We start from the raw sequence: 18,288 nt of genomic DNA, 5'->3' as shown, positions 1-18,288 counted from the left end.
TTTGACATGGTGTAACAAAGGTGTTCCATTCCTACTGCACACTTTCACATGCCGACTGTTCTTCCTCAGGGTTCAAGCTATCACATACCATATTTCTTCGAAACTGATCCAGCAGTTTAGTAGTGAAAACGTAACAGAGTTACTTTGGCATGTGTTATAGTATTAAATACGGATTAACCACAGTGATGATTGTACAGTCATTGTATTCATTATGTTGAATCATATTACGTAGAACTTATCAACCAATTAATGCATTTTCAGAAATATGATGAAGTTCAAAATCCAAACAACAAATAACTTCTTCAGAGATCAAATACTTCTCCCAAACTCGTGCAATATTCTTCAAATCAGTAAATATCTTGGACTGCACACTTTCTAAAATAGCCTATATTCTTCCTCAGCATTCAAGCAACGTGCATACCAAACTGCATCAAAATCCGTTAGGCGATTTAGTCGTGAAAATATAACAAACACACTTTCGCATTTATAAAATTTTAACTTACGTTATTTATTTCTGGTCCGCCCCGATAGCTGAGTGGTCAGGGCGGAGGTCTGTCACGCCAAGGGACCCGGGTTCGATTCCCGGATGGGTCGGAGATTTTCTCCGCCGAGGGAGTGGGTGTTGTGTTGCCTTCATTATCATCAATTGAAGGCAACGGGAAACCACCACTGGAATCACTTCCCTAGACGCTCATGCCGTGGACCTCTCTGACGAGGCTTCCGCCACGATAAGAGCTCCCGTAAGGCAGAACACAAAGATTTTTATTTATTTATTCTTGTTATCTGACTTTAATTAAATAAAGCTTACATTTGCCCCAACTTATGCTCATGTTACCTGTGAAAACGCCATGAAAATTAAAGTAGTAGTTTTGGAGAGTAGCGTGCTCAAACAGACAGACATAACGGTTTAGATAAAATTTTAAATCATGATATCTTTTTTGCGATGAGATTTTGATTAAATAACACCTACACATTGCCTTAATCTACGCTCAAGTTACTGCAAAAACTCCATGAAAATTCATCCCATAGATTTGGAGATTAGCATGTTGAAACAGGCAAATAGATATACACTATGGCTTTAGATAAAATTCTAAAACACTATATCTTTATTTCTTGATCCGATTTTGATTAACTAAAGCCCATACTTTGCCCCAAGGAACGCTCATGTTACCTATGAAAACCACACGAAGATTCATCTAGGAATTTGGGTGATTAGCGTGTTCAAACATACATAAACGACGGTTTTACGGTTTTATTGTTAATATTGACCTGGAACACTGTAAAAGATGCAACTTTGTGATCTCACTCTGAGTAGGACATTGTTTTGTAAATATCTGTATTTCGTATAATGTTTTTAGGGATGCACTATTTTGATCCATCACTACATTTGTTGTTGCATTGCAGTATCGACGTATTCATTTTGCATTTTTCGTTCCTGGGACACTTTTGAAGTAACACATGCGAAATAATGCATATGGGTCACGTACATATTGATTGCAGGAGTTTCGCTGAAAAACGTTCCCCCGAACTTAATTACACGCTGCTTCTGCCTGCTCTAAGAGAATATGGAATCTAGTCTGCAGCTGACGGTACTATGTGTGCTGCAGTCCATTTTCAAGGATATGAGTTGGACTGGCCAGCAGTCCAAAGCCACGGCAATTGCTTGCCAGCTGCGGATGACAGGACGATGGAACAGCGCACTCCGATTGTCGGCGCGCTAATCCAAACTGCCAGACCAGCCTGGGGCTCCAGGAGGCACGCTCGGCGTTATTACTGGAACGTCAGAGGTGACCTCTAGCCCACGCCCTGGCTCACAGAGGCTAGCAGGTAGCCCCAACACATTACACACACTACGCTACATTTACAGCTCGTGGAGCGAGTGATATACAACGCGAGTATCTTCAGGGGTTTGACAAAAATATGGAAACATTGCGAGAAATATATGCTTGAACATAAATGCAGAGGCTAGCGAAGCCTGCGCTGTTCTATTTGACCACGAACGATATCTCTACATAGTCATCAATACGTTGCAAATCAAAAAATGGTTCAAATGGCTCTGAGCACTATGGGACTTAACATCTGAGGTCATCAGTCCCCTGCCGGTCGAAGTGGCCAAGCGGTTCTAGGCGCTTCAGTCTGGAACCGCGCGACAGCTACGGTCGCAGGTTCGAATGCTGCCTCGGGCATGGTTGTGTGTGATGTCCTTAGGTTAGTTAGGTTTAAGTAGTTCTAATTGTAGGGGACTGATAACCTCAGATGTTAAGTCCCATAGGGCTCAGAGCCATTTGAATTTCATCACTCCCCTAGACTTAGAACTACTTAAACCTAATTAACCTTAGGACATCACACGCATCTATGCGCGAGGCAGGATTCGAAATTGCGACCGAAGGAGTCGCGCAGTTCCGGACCGAAGCGCCTAGAACCGCTCGGCCACAGCGGCTGGCTACGTTGCAAATGTCAGTAGCGGTCAGAAGGGGTTCTGTGTAGCTGTGAGTGCATTATGTCGGAGCTCAGTGAATTGGATAATGACCAAATTATTGGTGCTCGTATCGTGAGTGCTCCCGTAACTAAGGGAGCTGAAATGTTTGGTGTTTCAAGGCGCGCGTACCTCGGAAGGTATTCTCTGCCTGCCATGTGTCGCTCACATACACGAACAGTGAGTTTCAGGACAATGTGTTATCAGAATCTGCATTCAATGCAAAAGACAGTGTAGCTAGCTTGCTAAAAAAAATCACGATACTCTTTCTGAATGTTTAGGCAAGCCCGAAATTTTGCCAGGCCAGAAATGTTCCTATTGCATTATGGGACAAAGTCGCTCCTCAACTTAAAGAATTACAAGATAGCAGAGCTGTTGGGCCCGTACAAGCTAGTCAGTGAGTAAAAAAATGGTTCTAATGGCTCTGAGCACTATGGGACTTAACTTCTGAGGTCATCAGTTCCCTAGAACTTAGAACTACTTAAACCTAACTAACCTAAGGACTTCACACACATCCATGCCCGGGGCAGGACCGTAGCGGTCTCGCGGTTCCAGACTGTAGCGACTAGAACCGCTCGGCCACCCCGGCCGGCCTCAGTGAGTAAGTCAGCTGGTTTTGCTCCCCAAACCTTCAGGTCGCATTCGCCTCTGTGTTGACTTTGAGTCAACCCACAAACTATGACTGATACTTAGCCAATACCTTACCTAGAGGATCTGATGGACAGATTAGGCGCTGGTCGCTACTTTTCAAAGAAAAGCGAAAAAAGTCGTCCGCTAAGCCACAACGCGAACAAAAGTGTGTATTGAGTGGCCGTCGCAGACAATGAATAAAGAGAATTGTGACGAAAAATAAGAGGGCGACAGATGAAAAAGTCACTGTTGCACTCGCAAACCCTGTCACCACAGTAAGGGAGCTCCAGAAGCAGAGAACTGCAGGCCGGGCTGATTGAGAACCAGTCATCAGTGATGCAAATGCCCGTAAGAGGAAAACGTGGTGCTGAAACCTTTAAACTTTGACTGTGGAGCAATGGAAGAAAGTCATTTGGTCGGGTGTATTTTGTTTCACTATGTTTAAAACTTCTGGACGAGTTTACGTTCCATGAGTGAAATATGTGGGGCAGGTGGGGAGTGGGGGGGGGGGGGGAGAGATTAGAGGTTCGGTGATGATTTGGACAGACATATCGTAGTATTCCATGAGCCACATTGTTACCCCACAAGGTCGCATTACTGCCAAGGTTTGGCTCAAATGGCTCTGAGCACTATGGGACTTAGCTTCTGAGGTCATCAGTCCCCTAGAACTTAGAACTACTTAAACCTAGCTAACCTAAGGACATCACACACATCCGTGCCCGAGGCAGAATTCGAACCTGCGACCGTAGCGGTCGCGCTGTTCCAGACTATAGCGCCTAGAACCTCTCGGCTGCCAAGGTTTATGTGGCTATTTCGGCTCATTAGGTCCATCCTAGGGTACAATATTTGTTCGTCAATGGCGATGCTATGTGCCAAGACGGCACACCCTTGTTCACCTCGCATCGTCCAGGTCTGGCTTTGTGAGCACGAGGATGAATTATCGCATGTCCCCTGGCCACCATAGTCGCCGGATCTCAATATTATTGAGCCTTTGTGTCTACTTTAGAGAGATAGGTACGTGATCGCTATCCACTTCCATCATCGTTAGCTGCACTTGCCAATATTTTGCAGGAAGAATGGTATAAGAGTCTCTTTAAAATCATACAGGACTTGTTTTTATCGTATTTATCGATTCTGCAACGATTGAAAGCTGCTTTGAATACAAGCGAGTTTTGTGTTTTTCGTTTTCCATATTTTTCTCCATACCCAATAGATTTGCATACACATTCTGCAAGTTCATTACAAAGCGTGTGGCGGAGGGTACCTTGTAACCACTGTTGATCATTTTCTCTCCTGTTCCACACTCAAAACAGAGCAGAGTAAAAACGACAGTGTAAATGATTCCGCACGAGACTTGATTTCGCTTCTTTTCTTCACGGTCTTTATGTGAAATTTATGTTGGTGTAAATAGGATAGTTCCGTCGTTTGTCATAAATGCCAGTTCTCTAAATTTTCTCAGCTGTGTTTTAAGACACAATTGTGTTTCGCGAAAAGAACGACGTCTTCCCTCCATGGATTCTGTGGGATCCTGGCCACTCGTCTAATATAGGGTTCCTAGGAAGCTGTTTTCTCGGATAGCTAGACAACATTCAAGTAAATCTTATTAATGGGGTCTATTACAGTAAATTGAACTGACAATACTTAACTTTGCCTTTTGACAAACAGGTGTTGCAAGCAATTGGTGACATGCAAATAATCAATGTCCTTCGATATATACCATTTCCATGCAAGCAAAACATAAGTCACGACTAAAGAGTTAGGATGACAGCTCGTCTTCTAATGTGGCTCTTCCAGTGCTGCCAATGCTAGCTGGAACGGCTCTTATATTCTCTTCGCTCCTGTCGTAGTGTCGCCCTAGTCAGCGTTCTATTGGCTGACGTCGTCTCACAGCCTGCTGCAACGTTTCGGACCGACGTGCGGGCGCTTGCGCTAGATGTTACGCCGGAACATTCTCCCCCCCCCCCTCCCTCCCCCAAAGCGACGGACCGTCGTCGTGTATGGAGAACGACAACGGCGGGGAAGGTCGAAGGGTGGACGCTGAGCTGGACCTGAAGCTGTGGCTGCAGGGGACGTCAAGCTTCCCGTCGTACCCCGCCATCCTGCCTTCGCTCTGGCGGAAACGTCCCCCGGAAAACGGCCAGAAGGGTGCCAGTTCCATCGGTAGGACGAGAAGAGGCGGAAGAGGCGAAAGCCTATGGGGTCGACCTGCGGTGGCAGCGCTGTCCTCGGGATCCGTGAATCTGGCGGGAGAGACACAGAAGGATCACCGTGCACATGACAGTGGCGAAGTTGATTTTGATGTCGGCACGCAGGACCTAAAATTAGATACGTGCGAACGCCAAGTCGACGGGCGAACTCCCCTTGCGCCCACCATCTGCTGCCGCTAAAAACCCTTTAAAAGGCATTATCATGCAGCGCGGAGCGATACTTGCTGAGGAGGGTGGAGTAGTGTCCGATGGTGGCGGCCGTGAAGCAATTTCGCCGGCGATGGTCCATCTCGTAGATGCGAACGACAGGAGGAGAAAAACAATTGCAATGCTTGATCCCTGTAGGGGGAGCGGAGCGAAGTTTGGCCAACTGCTGCCCGAAGGTTCTGACAATACGTCCCGCTTCGCCGTTTAACTGTGGATGGAGCGGTGCACTAGTTAGATGTTGTATGCATTGCGTTCACACAATGTTTCAAATTCCTTTGACGTGAACTGAGGGCCGTCGTCTGACACTATGACTGACACAAAAAAATAGAGGACAACACCTGAATTGTGCTACGTGACGTTGTTGAGTTCATGGGCACAGCAAAAGGAAACTTCCTCTACGAGTCAACCACAATCAACCAACGAGTGTTCCAAAAAGGTCCCGCAAAGTCTATGTGCACACGTTGCTATGGTGATTGCGACTTAGGCCAAGCAGAGACTTGTGGCGGAGCGGCCTGATTTTCCGCACATGCGTGACACTGAGACATCTGTGTTCTATTTGGGCGTCCATACCCTGCCAAGTACAGTGTCGACGCGCTGCTTCGTACGCACAATCCCCAAGTGTCCTTGGTGAAGTAACTGCAACACTTCTTTTTGCAAAACTTTAGGCATCAATACGCGTGATTGTCCACTGTCATTTTGAACAAGAATAACTCCTTTCTCTACAGCGAGGCTATGCCGACGTGCAAAGTATCAAATGGCTCTGAGCACTATGGGACTTAACATCTGATGTCATCAGTCCCCTATAACTTAGAGCTACTTAAACCTAACTAACCTAAGGACGACACACACATCCATGCCCGACGCAGGATTCGAACCTGTGACCGTAGCGGTCGCGTGGTTCCAGACTGAAGCGCCTATGACCGCTCGGCCACCTCGGCCGGCGTGCAAAGTATCAGCGCACTAAAGTGTTCTTTATGCTATTCAAGGAGTGAGGCCAAGATGTGCGAATGTGTGTTAGCAAAATGTTCAAATCTGGACCAGCGTCCGAGGCATTTGCAATTTTCCTATAATTCATTGGAAATGACTGAAGCAATTCGGAATCTTGAGCATCTATGTGACAACGAGATGCAGCACAACCGTCAAAGTCTGCATCATAGCCAATCGTAAGACGTGAAAGAGCGTCCGCATAACCATGTTGAGCTTACGGACGATACACAATCTCTTACTGGTATTAAGACAACAATAAAGCCCATCTTTGCAATTTTTGGCCAGTTCGCGCAGACACCGGTTTCGCCAGCTTGTGATCCGTTACTAAATAGAATTTTCTGATATACAAATAGTAGTGGAATTTGGTGACACCATACACGTCAGCCGAAGCCTCGTTCTCAATCTGCAAATAGTTACACTAAGCTTGGGACAACACTTTTTATGCGAAAGCAATAGGCCTATCTTTATACCAGTCCTGTGCTAAAGCACTGCACCTATTCCGTAAGAGGAAGCGTCAACTTGCAATACAACTGGTTTGTCAAGATCAAAGTGAACTAAGCATCGATCACTGAGCAATGTATCTTTATGTTTTTGATAAGCTACTTGGCATTCATCTGTTCAAACAAAGGGGACATTCTTGCGACGCAAGCGATGCAATGGAGCTGCGATGAACCGAAGACAACAGTTCATTTTCCCTAAGACTGACAGCAATTCTGTGACATTGCGAGGAACTGGCAAATCTCGTATAGCTAACAAATGCGACTGAAGAAGATGTACACCTTGACTGTTTATGACATGACCAAGACGCTGCAACTCAGGTTTTAAAAAATCACACTTCTCCAGTATATACTTTAGTCCTGCATCAGATAACACACGAAACAAAGCTCGCAAATTTGCAATATGTTCTTCATGTGTACGACCTGCTGTGACAATATCGTCTAAATAGTTTGAACAGTTTGTACTTGCGCAGTCAACTGTTCCAAATACTGTTGGAAAATGGCGGGTGCGAAAGCACTGCCAAAAGGCAAGTGCAAATATTTAAACAAGTCCTAAACCTTCAGGAAAGAGTTCCGTGGTTATTTTAAGCAAGCTAGCTACACTGCCTTTTGCATGGAATGCAGACACTGACAACACCTTGTCCTGAATGTTAAAGCCAAACAAATCAAATGAATCAAGATCAAATATGTTTTCACATTCACGTGATTGTAGCACTGTTAAAGTCACTGCTCACGTATGTGAGCGATACATGGCAGACAAAGTACACTTTCCGAGAACCGGAACGCCTTGTCCATTATAAGCCGTCAGTTGCATGCTAGTTTTAGACAGGCGTGGGGAGCCTAACAGTGACAATTGAGCAATGTGACAGAGGCACCCATGTCCAACTGAAATTTCACACTTTTCTCACAAATAAGTACATGAACAAAAAGTTTGTTTGAGTATCATATCATCGACGAAACTGCACGTTTGCTAGTTCCAGTCTTGGAATATACTGCTTTAATGACATGGGCCTTGTGACTAGATTTTTGTGAGCGGGCCGAATTCTTATGTTTGTTCTGTTGCAAACATACGGATGTAGATGTCCTTCCCTGCCACAAGCATAGCACTGAGGGGCAGTCTTGGTGTTTGCGCCATGAATAACACCAAGGGAAAGACTTAATTCTGTTCACCTGTGTAGCTGCCTGTTTAGAGAGCTGCTTACGGGGCGTGGAGCATTGTTTACTTGGCGTGACGAGTGCAAGCTGCTGCTGAATGGGCCTGTTGCAAACAAGGGACTCAACCTGTCAATAGCTGGCTGCTCAAATTTACCAGCGGACGGGGCATCTCAATCGTACTGATCTAGTATTTGCACTACATGCGGGAATGATGAATTGGACTGTTTCAGAATCTGTTCTCTGAGTTTGACATCAGGTACATTGTACACGATCGCATCACACAACATAACATCCGAATATAAAGCACCACAACCACATTTGAATTTGAATTTCCTCATCATACTCTGCAAATCTGTTACCCACTCGCAATAAGTTGGTTCTGACCGTTTAAGATTAAAAATTGATACCTGACTGCTACCACATTCACTTGTTGGTCATAGTAGTTAGTTAGCGAATCTACAACCTGTTCATACGAAAGTTAACTCAAAGTGGCGGTAGGAAAATGTTTCTGGGTTAGTTGGAAGGCTGCACTACCTACCGTTGAGAGAAAGTAATGCCTTTTCATAGTACCTGGTACGTTGTGAGCATGAATGTGGGCTTCAGGCTGTTGCAACCATTCGAGCCATTCCTCTTCTTGTTCACGAAACTGGCGAGAAGGTGGTATAGCAGTAGGCTGTAGGTGGTGCTTGTTCCACATGCGCAGTGTTGACCAATAGCTGTTGCACCGTGTTGAGAAGCGTACATATTTGATGAGTCTGGAACTGAAACATCTGCATTAACTGTATTACATCTAACGCTGGCAACTGAGGCGCCTCGGCAGGGGGTGGGATGGGTGGGGTGGGCATGTTGGAAGATACAAGTGCAACAATCAGACAAGGCAAGCAAGGAAAAGAAGTACAAAAACAAAGAAAATTTCTGCAACGCCCACCTGAAAACAACGGAAGAGACTGTTAAAGCAGGTAAACACCCCTGCAAAGTAAAGACAAGAGAGAATTACGGCGCCAGCAAAACACAAAAGAAAATTCCGTGGCCGCAAGGCACTGAGTTCCTCTTATAATTCGTCGCCTATGTGGGATCCTGCCCACTCGTCTAATATAGGGTGCCTAGGAAGCTGTTTTCTCGGATAGCTGGACAACATTCAAGCAAATCTTATTAATGGGGTTTATTACAGAAAATTGAATTGACAACACTTAACTTTGCCTTTTCACAATCAAGTGTTGCAAGCAATTGGCAAGATGAAAATAATCAATGTCCTTCGAAATATACAATTTCCATGCAAGCAAAACATAAGTCACGATTAAAGAGTTAGGATGACAGCTCGTCTTCTAGAGTGGCTCTTCTAGTGCGGCCAACGCTCGCTGGAGTGGCTCTTATATCCTCTTCGTATAGGTGCCGTTCCAGTCGTGGTGTCGTCCTAATCAGCGTTCTATTGGCTGACGTCGTCTCACAGCCTTCTCTGGTGCAGCGTTTTGAGCCGACGTGTCGACGCTTGATGGTACGCTGGAACAGATTCCCATCTGATTTCAAATGTGTGTGAATTCCTAAGGGACCAAACTGCTTAGGTCATCAGTCCCTAGACTTACACACTACTTAAACTAACTTATGCGAAAAACAAAACACACACCCATGCTCGAGGGAGGACTCGAACCTCCGGCGGGAGGGGCCGCGCAGTCCGTGACATGACGCCTCAAACCGCGTGGCCACTCCGTGCGGCCCCATCTGATTTCACAGAGCATTTACAAAATGCTTCTGTGTCGATTGAAACTGCCTGTAAGAAATATAAGAACAATCCTCTGAATTGCTTGTTGTCTTCCTTTGATCTAATCTTGTGGGGATCTGAAACACTGAGGCACTACTCAAGAATGGGTCGTACAAGTATTCTGTGCGCTGTCCACTTTGTGGGAAACCTAAACTTTCCTGGAATTCTTCCAATAAACTAAAATGGCCCATTCACCATCCCTACAGACGATCCTACGTGGTCGTTCCATTGCATGGAACTTTGCATCGTTACACATTGATATTTCTTCAATGCCACTCTGTCAGACAGCTCGCCTTTAATACTGTACTCGATCATTACAGGATTGTTTCTCTTACTCATCTACATTAAATTACATTTTTCCACATTTAGTGTTCACGAAACAAATTCTTGCCGAGGTATACTAGGATCGAAATTAGATACAAGCATGATGTTGCACAATATGAAGGTAACAGGGTGGCTAGTAAAATTCGAAGCAAGTTTGAACACGAAAATATTGTATCTATTAAAGGATATTTGACCCATCTGGAACTTGCTAGCATTTTATCACTGTTACAAGTAAATCACATTTAATCATCGACTGACAAATTTATGAATTATGTAGGTTAAAATGTTCGATTACGGCATAGCAAGAAGTTAAAAGTGATTATACGTAGACATGTACCAAATACAGTCAATAAAAATAATCTCTGCAAACAAACTAACTTCAAGTTCTTTATGATAGTGAAAAATCCGACTACTACAGAGGGACGCAGTGAAACTGGAAGATGAAGAAAATGTGTACGAAATGAAGATTTAAAAAGATTTTAGTTTTGACATAAATTTAGTGTCCCTGAGCCGAAATTAGTAGTTTATCTTGGAAGTTACTGTTTCTTGAATATTTTATCACTGAGATGGCGTTCTTAGTTTCGCATACATTGTCTGAGTCTGAGAGTAAATCCATCCATTATATTGCGAAGCATTTCCAAAAGAATTTTATATATTTCTTGACGAATTCGCTCCTTCAAATCATCTCTGGTTCTTGGATGGTTTTCCCAAATGAAAACATCTGGAGACAATAAATCTGATGAACAGGGAGATCGTGGGATATCGCAATTTCTGTGATGAGACGACCAGCAAATTGGAAACTAACCAAATCCATTAACACTGCAACAGTATAGCTCTGTCCTATGGGACGTGCACCCACGATCAGGCCGGAATTGGTTGCCGCTCTGCAAACGATTTGGTGTCAGCTGCTTCCAGAAAAGTGCCAGGGACTTGCAGACTCACTTCCACGCCGTCTCATTGCAGTCGCAGGACCAGACGAGGCACCGCACGATATTAGGTGACTATCCCATGGCATTTAACCCTCTGGTGGGCGCACCTTCTGATTTCGCGTGAGTGGGCGCGCCGCGGCGTTTACACCGAAATTTCGTCTTCACATTATTCTCACTTTTAGGCAAACCAAAGGGTAAAAGCTGAACTAAAATAGCATGTCATTGCATTAATTATTTATTTCAGATAAAAGTGAAAGACAAAATCAGTCAACTCTCTTGAAATAGGTTATATAAATAAAAATCTTCAGTCAGAACATAAGCATCACAAGAGAAACACATAACGTTCTGACGAGAATCCTTCTTGCAGACATTGCTTCAACAATTGTTGCACGATGTTCAAAAATGTTCAAATGTGAGTGAAATCTTATGGGACTTAACTGCTAACGTTATCAGTCCCTAAGCTTACACACTGCTTAACCTAAATTATACTAAGGACAAACACACACACCCATGCCCGAGGGAGGATACGAACCTCCGCCGGGACCAGCCGCAAAGTCCATGACTGCAGCGCCCGAGACCGCTCGGCTAATCCCGCGCGGCTTGCACGATGTCTTCGTCCTGAAATTTTTGTGTCATCAACATATTTGATATATTCCAGGTTTAGGTTCATCATAACTGGGCCTCCTTTTCTGAATTTTTGAAGACATATTTGTATATCATTCGGAAGGTTCGTTAGTTTCGCTCATTGTCCTAGATGAGCGTTGATAAGAATATATGATAGGTTTTTAAGAAAAAGCCGTCGTCTTTATTGTGTGGGTTGTTGTGGCTAAAGATAACGCTAGAATTTATTCGTGCGATATCAAGATGTCGATAGAATGATGCCAGTGGTCGTTTCCTGGTTATTCTGCCTGCTGCATATGATACACGCATCTGATCCACAGTATCCACTCCTCTCTTGGTTCTGTTATGGTCCAAATTTACTGCTGATTTACCACTTTCGACGTCAATTTCGTTTTTATAATGCATCGTAGAGAGGAGGATCACAGCTTTGTTTTTTATTTTTTTAGTGGCAGTTTAAGATAAACAGAAATCGTTCTGAAAGCCATTGAGTGTCGATTTGCCTTGCCTTGTGTTACTAGCCTGAAATTCAGGCGTAATTTCCTTCTTGTCTTTTTTTTTCGAAATGCAGATGGTGGTCAACTTTTTATCTAGTAGATTCTGAGCTAAACTGTAACTGGTGTAATAGTTATCAGTCGCAACGTTTCTGTTCGTCCCCTCTAGCGGAGTTACCAGTCTTTCGCCAACATCTTCAAGTTTATCTGATTTTAGATATGGCCCAGCGACCTGTTTTCCACAATACGTTTCGAAACTGAGGGTATAAAATGTTTTTGTGTCACAAAGGGCGTATAATTTTGATACCATACTTCGCAGGCTTATTTGGAATGTACTGTACAAACCCACGACGGCCTCTAAAAGCCTGCAGCATTTCATCAATTGTCACAAATTCACTAATATTATAGTGAGCGATACAATTACTTACAAATTCTTGGTGAAACTCACGAAGAGGTGGCAGTTTATCTCCAGACTTTCGCTCAATTCTTTTTTCTGTATTGCCAAACCTAATTGCTCTAAGAAGAAAACGGAAACGTTTATAACTGAAAAGCGATCGTAAAATAGTCATACCAGTGCCATCAGGTGCTCACAGTTCAACTTCAGTTGGCATGGTGTCCTTTCTTCATGCCAATCAAAAAAATGTGCACCGAAAAGACCATGAATTTTTTCTGGTGAAGTATCTTTGCAGGCTCGAGCTCTAGAATAGTTGGTATCATTCAGTGTTTTCTCAATCCATCTGTTGGTATAAGCTACGGTGTCTTGTATCATGTTTTTATTGATAAAAAGATAAAATGCATCTAAATGTGTAAGTGCGTTTCTGACAGTCCATTTTGGGCTCGATGATAATGTTTTGAGCACTTGTTTCCCCTGCAGTTAGGGGCTGACTAATCCAAAGAGCTTCTCAGTCTTTTCCAATATAAAATGTATAGTTACATTCCCTAACATCATGTGCCTCTGTTTCCTAGGAGACTGTCATCTGCCTTCCTGTGACTGTTCGGATTCACTCCTGTGGTTGTCAACTTCAATAACTTCCTCTTCCATATCAAAATCGTCTTCAGATTCATCACACGTCAACTCATCTTCTGAAATTTCCGCTACAAATCGTGGGATCTCTTCAGGATCCCTTACATTATCACTTTCCCTGGAAATAAATATAGTGTACGCATAAAACGACAAATTAACACGCTAAACGAGAACAAATGGTGAAATTATGTGCAACAAATCGTGAACATGTAATGTTGAACAAATACTTAGATGGCTAAGCGCTTAGCGGCAACCACACTGCAGAGGCAGAACTGAAGTTATCAATATTTTTGCAACATAACAATGGTCAGGTCTAGTTTCAAACGAGGTTACACACATTCCATCTATGATGATGACTGCATAGTAGATTCCATCGAAACCCACAACTAGCATCAGCCAGTGGACACTTAGAAAATTCAAATTTGCGACGCGTGCAGCGGAGGCTTAATAAATCTGTGTTTCCCTTGCCATGTTTACATTCTTGTCTATGGACAAAAACTGTGCTATGCCAAACTGTCAACATGGCAATGACATTGAAATCTTGTACTGTGTAATGACACATTCCGACGCAGAGACATACAATACCTTAAAGGCTGCGCCAAAGATTAAATTGAGAAGCATGTAGATTATAATCTTTGTAATGTTCACATTGGATTCTCTTTTGTTTCATACTCCAAGAAGGAGTTAAGAGACACTCTCGATTGTTGCCTTGTAGAGGATGGACTTAATTTTTGGTGTGTGCGGAAAGGTAGCCACATTGTAAGTGTTTATGGTTTGTGCGACAAGCAGAGCAAGTCTTATTTTGTTGTGAATAAAAAATAGTGAGAAGTATCGAAGTTTTACGAGAATTATTTGAAGCGGCGTAGCATTGTATTCCTGGGTTTCCACCGTCTTCGTGAAGTGAACCGATGCCGACTCAGGAAGGTACACAGGGTCAACGAAGAGAAGAACATCGATGGCGACTAATGAATTAATATTGTGGCAGAAGGACGAGTTCTACGTCTAAGGTGAGAACTCTGAATAAATCAACAATGACGTAGAATTCAATAATGTAATTAATCGGAATGGTAAATTATACTCTCCTGGAAATTGAAATAAGAACACCGTGAATTCATTGTCCCAGGAAGGGGAAACTTTATTGACACATTCCTGGGGTCAGATACATCACATGATCACACTGACAGAACCACAGGCACATAGACACAGGCAACAGAGCATGCACAATGTCGGCACTAGTACAGTGTATATCCACCTTTCGCAGCAATGCAGGCTGCTATTCTCCCATGGAGACGATTGTAGAGATGCTGGATGTAGTCCTGTGGAACGGCTTGCCATGCCATTTCCACCTGGCGCCTCAGTTGGACCAGCGTTCGTGCTGGACGTACAGACCGCGTGAGACGACGCTTCATCCAGTCCCAAACATGCTCAATGGGGGACAGATCCGGAGATCTTGCTGGCCAGGGTAGTTGACTTATACCTTCTAGAGCACGTTGGGTGGCACGGGATACATCCGGACGTGCATTGTCCTGTTGGAACAGCAAGTTCCCTTGCCGGTCTAGGAATGGTAGAACGATGGGTTCGATGTACCGTGCACTATTCAGTGTCCCCTCGACGATCACCAGAGGTGTACGGCCAGTGTAGGAGATCGCTCCCCACACCATGATGCCGGGTGTTGGCCCTGTGTGCCTCGGTCGTATGCAGTCCTGATTGTGGCGCTCACCTGCACGGCGCCAAACACGCATACGACCATCAGTGGCACCAAGGCAGAAGCGACTCTCATCGCTGAAACGACACGTCTCCATTCGTCCCTCCATTCACGCCTGTCGCGACACCACTGGAGGCGGGCTGCACGATGTTGGGGCGTGAGCGGAAGACGGCCTAACGGTGTGCGGGACCGTAGCCCAGCTTCATGGAGACGGTTGCGAATGGTCCTCGCCGATACCCCAGGAGCAACAGTGTCCCTAATTTGCTGGGAAGTGGCGGTGCGGTCCCCTACGGCACTGTGTAGGATCCTACGGTCTTGGCGTGCATCCGTGCGTCGCTGCGGTCCGGTCCCAGGTCGACGGGCACGTGCACCTTCCGCCGACCACTGGCGACAACATGGATGTACTGTGGAGACCTCACGCCCCACGTGTTGAGCAATATGCCGGTACGTCCACCCGGCCTCCCGCATGCCCACTATACGCCCTCGCTGAAAGTCCGTCAACTGCACATACGGTTCACGTCCACGCTGTCGCGGCATGCTACCAGTGTTAAAGACTGCGATGGAGCTCCGTATGCCACGGAAATTTGGCTGACACTAACGGCGGCGGTACACAAATGCTGCGCAGCTAGCGCCATTAGACGGCCAACACCGCGGTTCCTGGTGTCTCCGCTGTGCCGTGCGTGTGATCATTGCTTGTACAGCCCTCTCGCAGTGTCCGGAGCAAGTATGGTGGGTCTGACACACCGGTGTCAATGTGTTCTTTTTTCCATTTCCAGGAGTGTATTACAGGCAAATTTCACACAGCACTGAATTTGTTCACACTCAATACGGTCAATACAGTCCGTAAAAAGCCTTTCAAAAACTCTAAATTTACAGTTCCATATCCATAATTTTTTCTCTTTTCAAAAACCAATAAATTTAATTTTTTTACTTATTACGCCACAACTGGAGTATGGAATGGAAGCTTGGCGAGGATGTAATCCACTTATTGATGATAGTGATGCAGATCCTGATTACGCTCCAAGCAAAACATCTGATGTTGAAGATACCGCAAGTGTGGCTTAGCATTTTACTGTATTGCCACCAGTCTAACCTCGAAACTTTTAACCACAGCATTTGTTAAAATTTTGTGAATTCTTTAATGTTAGAAACATATAAATACAATGCAATAAAACGTCTGTGACGCTGTTGCAGTCACTGTTCCGTTCTAATTTGCAAAAATAGGAAGCGAAGTTGAGCAAGACAAAGAAAAACTGTAGTGATGGTCAAGACATCAACTTCAGGAGTGATGTTTGCCTTAAATGGGAACACATAAACCCCATGTCAGATCTGCTACGGTCGCAGGTTCGAATCCTGCCTCGGGCATGGATGTGTGTGATGTCCTTAGGTTAGTTAGGTTTAAGTAGTTCTAAGTTCTAGGGGACTGATGACTTCAGATGTTAAGTCCCATAGTGCTCAGAGCCATTTTAACGAACCCATGTCAGACCACATTAAACATCAGCTGAATACAGACTTTTTAAATACTTCATTCTGAAAATGTGGTAGTGTTGTGTACATAGTTCCGCGTAGTCAGCGCGTACACACATTTCCCAATAGAGAGCGCCCCGCTATGCACAACAGCGCAGGCACAACGCTCGTCCATCTCTGCACTACGAGATGGCGCTGTCTTAGAGACGGACCAAATTCTGCTTCCGCCGATCCGCGTGTTAATATGTAACGCAGCCAATGAGATTGCTGCTAACGTAGAACCTTTTCTCCTCGTGGATCACACTCGCGCAGTAATACCTGAACGCGCAAGGTATTATAACGAGTGTACAGACCTCCGATTAGGCAATCTACATTTGTCTGCACCAGTCTGCATTAGTCTGCATTAGTCTATAGTCAAGTTTCAGTCTGCACCTAATAAGATTATCACAGTCCCGTACATAGCCATGAAGAGAAATGTATAGACACTTTGTCAAGTATCAGAGATATGTGAGAATAAGATTAACGTACCAAAACCAAAAGAACTTCAGATTGTCAGTTGTAAATAGCATCCAGAAACAAGTTATTTTTATGCTTTTTATTATTTTAATAAATGTGTGTGAAAATTAATCAAGTTCTGTTTAAAGTTGGTCACTGTCAATCTGCTACTCTAAGCGTGCAAGTGGCATTTCTATCGTCTGACCTAACGGCGGAAGATAAACACGCCACAATAAGACCGCAAGACATATTGCTGACACTCGCCTACTTCGCTAGAGCGACAAGTCAAATAATCCGATGGTTTGTGTACCAAAGGTCTTACAGTACGCTCCTACTACCTTAGAGTTAATAAGAAAAATACGACAGACCACATTCCATCAAGAAAAACTATGTGGTGTAAGACAAGTACCACCTATACAGCATTACTGTTTTGAAACTTTTCAAGTGAATAATGAGGAAAATAAAGTTCCAGAATTGCTTCATTGAAGTGTGACTACATGTAATTATAACTTACATAGTCTTTGTTTTAGAAATACTGAATTATATTTATTTATCAAGGAAGCTTTGATTCTTTAGTATTCTATTTCCTAATGCAATAGAAAGTGTACACCTAAGTTCGGAAAACCTTTGTACATTAAACTAATAAATGCAAAAGAAAAACTGACATTGTAGCTTTGTGAATAAAATTCGTACAAACTGGAGATTTAAATTGATTTTAATTTTTGACATAAATCTAGTGTATCTGAGTGGAAATTAAAAGTTTACCTTGAAAGTTATTTTTTTAAATATGGTGTCACTCAGGTGGCGTCCTTGGTTCTGGTCATATTGACACGGCAACAGTATGGCTTGTTGCACCAACCTGTTAGAAGAGACAAGTTCGGCACTGTATCGCCTATCCGATTGTCATGGACTTCTTCATTAAGATTTCACACGTCCTCAGTATTCCATTGCGTGTGGCTTGTTTTTACACTGCCATCTCCTTTCTCTGTAGTGCCATCAGTGGCTTCAAAGTTTGTCACGCAAAGGTTGATAGAGTAGGGATGTGGCGTGGATATATTAAACTCTAGATAGAAAGTGCGTTGAGCTCCAACAGAACTATCAGCGCTGTTGTAATACCTATCTACACAACCAAAGCCAAGTCCCTCACTTCTACAATCCCTCATCATGGTAGTCAATCAGTTTTCAAATCTTCCCGTTTCATTGCCTTACCCTTCCTTATGTTCACTCCCCCCAAAAATAAACATAGTAAAAAAGCCTCAAGCTTAACATAGAATCCCAATCAGGAAACAGTACCACTAAAAGCATTATTGCTAA

Source organism: Schistocerca gregaria, chromosome X (genome assembly GCF_023897955.1).
Source record: "Schistocerca gregaria isolate iqSchGreg1 chromosome X, iqSchGreg1.2, whole genome shotgun sequence".
Taxonomy (NCBI): Eukaryota; Metazoa; Arthropoda; class Insecta; order Orthoptera; family Acrididae; genus Schistocerca; species Schistocerca gregaria.
The sequence above is the reverse complement of the archived record's forward strand: the minus strand, read 5'-3'. Positions refer to the sequence as shown.